Source organism: Phyllostomus discolor, chromosome Y, assembly GCF_004126475.2.
Source record: "Phyllostomus discolor isolate MPI-MPIP mPhyDis1 chromosome Y, mPhyDis1.pri.v3, whole genome shotgun sequence".
Lineage (NCBI taxonomy): Eukaryota > Metazoa > Chordata > Mammalia > Chiroptera > Phyllostomidae > Phyllostomus > Phyllostomus discolor.
In genome coordinates, this window is record NC_050199.1 from 4055691 (window position 1) to 4059701 (window position 4011).

The window sequence follows — 4011 nt, forward strand, 5'->3', positions numbered from 1 at the left end:
CAATTAGCATTTTGGACTACAAATATGGCCACCATTTGGACTACAAGCAATATGGCAACTGACCTCTGACCCAGAAGAGGTGACTGACATCAGACCAGGAGCCACCAATGCTAAGTTGCTTCTTTGTTCACCAAGAACCAATCCTTGGCTCCCGCGGGAAGTCCAGCCATATAAAACTCCCAGCCTTTCCCTTCTCCCATGCGGTATTTTCTTAGCCCCTTCTCCGGGCGGGGAAAACGTCGCCCAGGAGCACAAACTTCCACAATAAAGCTCACCTGCCTGTTTCCATGGCTTATTGGCTGTTTATTTCCTTGGCGGGGTCTAAGAAAACTTTACAAGGACCACATGGCAGCGGCAGTGCAGAGAGAGCCATGTGGCTTTGCCAGAGTGCAGACCCCCCCTGCAGATCTGGTAGAAGAGGACCACATGGCTTTGGGCTGCTCCCTTTGACTGCATGGCCTGGGAAGCAGGAGAGACTTTGCCTGAAAGAAGGGTAAAAGAACTCTTGACAGTAGGCCATGAGAAGGTGCTGCATGGCTTTGGATTAACTGGTGATCCTGCCTGGACAGAGACACAGCTGGTGGTGTCAGGAGCCTGAATCATGGACATTTGCTTCTTTTCCTGAGATACAGTTCCCTGAATTAGGGCAGGGGGAGAAGGAAGCACTGTGGGTGTCTGTGGGAATCCTAAAGGACTTTGATATCTTAATGAGGACGTTAGGTCACTCCTTGAAGTCTGTATAGCTTTAAATAAACGTTTCCTTTCCTTTTCACAAATCTCTGGTATTGAGAGACATCTTTCCTATAAGGTGGCGGACATAATGAACCTGAGGGTTCCTTTGAGTAATTATATATCGTGTCCCCCTTGGCCCTGTGTGTTCTGTAACAGTTTTTGGCATCCCTTGGTGGGTCCAATAATTGTGGACCCCCCCTGTGTGTTCTGTAATACTTTGAACATTTTGTAACAGTGCTTTGCCCTGATGTTTCTGTTGAGAAATTAGCTTGCCATCTTTTTTAATCTACCTGGTAAGTAACTAATCTACTTTCTGTTTTTTGGCTTTTATGATTCTTTCTTTATCTTTAGCATTTGCTGTTTTAATTGTAATATGTCTCAGTGTGCACTTGGTTGTATTTATTTTGTTTGGCAGTCTTGCACTTCTTGGACTTTTGTGACTTTTTGTTTTCACTGGGTTAGGAAAGTGGTTAGACAATATTTATTTTTCAAAAATATTCTGAATTCTTCACTTTCTCTCCTCTCCTAGTATCCCTACAACAACAGTGTTGTTACTTGATGCTATTCTTGAGGTTCCATAGATTTTTCTCATTTTTAATTTTTATATTTTATTTCTGATTGGGTGATTTTTGCTATCCTCTCTTATAAATTGTCTATTTGATTTTTTGCTTCATCTAACTAGCTCTCAGTTTCTTTTAGTGTTTCTTCTGTTAAGACATTATATTCTTTATATGTGATTGGTTCATTTTATGGTTTGAAAACTTACTATTTCTTTGTTTCAGTTGTCACTGAGCTTACTAATGCCTTAAGTTCCTTGAACATTGTTATAACCATTGTTTTGAACTCTGTGTCTTTTAGCTTGGTGGCCTCCATTCTACTTAGTTTTTTTTTTTTAGGGGAATTCATTTTGACTGCCTCTCTGTATTCTTCCTGTGTATTAGGAAGATCTGCTATATTTCTAAATCTTTGTTTGTTGGCCTTATGTAATAGGTCTCTCTGATCACCTGAGCTGGATGCTCTAGGGATGTCCCTGGCATAGTTGTATAAACTTTTTTATTATAGTCATGTATTCATTGCTTTGGCCCTTTCACAAGTGCTGTTGATCCTCAGGCTGCCTGCCTCTAAGGATTGACTCAGAACACAGTGTACAAGACAGGGAGAAGGTGTTAATTCCCCACTTCCCAACTGAGGAAGAATTGGCCCTAGAAAAATCTTGTGTCTGCCATCATATTCCACTGTTGGGCCTTTATTGTGGCTAATTGGGTCCTGCTGTGGTATGGTCTGAAGTCTGCCATCAGTTCTGTTGGCGCTGGGTCTTTTGGGAAGTCACTCCAATGCAGGTCAATGTCAGACACCGCCTGTAAACTGATGACCTATCAAGAAATCCAGAGTTTGTGGTTGCTTCACCTGGGCCTTGGTGTATGTGTAAATGGGCAAGGTTGACTTCTACCAGCTCCAAGCCCAGGTGCTGGTCAGCAAAACAACCAAATGACCTTGATATCTACCCCTGCCTGTTTGCTGCTATCCCATCCACTGAAGCTGCCCAGACATCCTCAAGAGTTTTCCAAGAAAAGTTTGTAGAGTTGGCCAGGCTGTTCACAGCTGAGTCTCTTCCACAAGGTGCAAGCTCAGTAGGGTGGGAATACCAAGAATTGAAAAAACACAACTGGTGGGTTTCCTGTTGAGGGACGCTGTACAGGGATAGTAAAAAGCAAGAAAAATTCCTGGGCAGGTAGGACAGAGAAACTGCAATTAGATAATTAAACAAGGCCAAACAATTTAAACAACTTATAGCCAGGCCTTATCTTCCCTAATCAAGGACGCTTAAGTGCAAATGGTTTATACCTTTTATCTACAATCAGACAATATATATTGTAAATCATCCTGGTTAGGGAAATCAGAGAGCAGATACCCAATTAATCCCATTTTCACCAGCTAAACACAAAAACAGATGAAGTCAGAAAAACAAATAACTAAAGCCCCATTATAGACAGGCAGACCCAAGATAAAAGACCCAGTATAGCAGATCAAAGAATAATTCCAAACAGGAATAAGCATTATAAATAAGTACTATATGCTTATTTTGATGCATCAACCTATTAAAAGTGCATCAAGAATGCTGATGAACATTCTGCTGAAACTCTCTCCTTAGATTGTTACCTGCAGAGAAGAGACAAAAAATCCTCAGGACAAAAACTGTGGGCCCAAAGGCATGTCCATTCTTTGGTGTAGATGTGAACTTTTTCTTCTAGACTCTAATGTCCTATGAGAGATGCAATGAGAGGAGAAATGGACAGTGACACCTTGGCCTGTGCTTAGTCCTGATCCTGTCTTCAAGGCCCCATTTTCCCTAATTTCCCAAGTGAGCTCACAGCACCTCTACCTTGGCTCACTGTTTTCCTATAACTTTTCTAGAGAGGCAAGTGGAGTACCACCTAGACTCATTATAGTTGCTCTCATATTACCCTTCTGCCCTACTTTGTTTCATTGTCCCTAGATTCACTAAACACATTCTCGAAATCACTTGGACTCACTGTATAATATTTTCTAAATAAAGCCAAGAACCTATACACTACAGGATGGCTTGAGGCAGAGTTGCTCCAGACTGGTACCTTTCTTGTAACAATATGTCAGGCACTTATGGTGTCAAAAGGTGGATAGTGATCCCTATTCTAAAGCCATACCACTCAGTCTCTCCCAAGAGTTTAACAAAAGCTCCCCAGAAAATTGTATACCAATCATGCAAGCTGGAGAGGCAATTTTATAGCTAATTTTGTATATTAGAATTCAAGGAAGAGACATAAGAGTCTTGTGGTGGGGAGATGTAACATGAAATTCATAAGTAGTAAATTAAGGGGGTTGGAGAAAACAAAGAAGGGAAATCTCTGGGGTTGAAATAACTAGTGAAGTGAAGACACATTCTTTTTATTTTTTTTACACTTGGGTATAGCATAGTTAACAATAAACATTCATACACTACAGTTGGTATTTGGGCAACAAGATAACAATAAGGTATTGTATGGCCATATGCTTTGGTAGGAGATTGCATCATGACTCACTTGCAGTTAGAAAGTTTTAATTTCAGCCCATCCTATGTGGTTACTTTATGTCTCTGGGTTTCTAAGGCCCACCATTCAAGCTTCCCCTGAACTTGTCAGGTTTAGTATGTGGCCCCATTTTTAGCCCAGAGTTCCCCCTTTTGATATGAAATCAATCCAAAGGATGCTTTGATGACCAATTTTTGGTTAGATAATGTTATCCCATGATACTAGGAAAGCT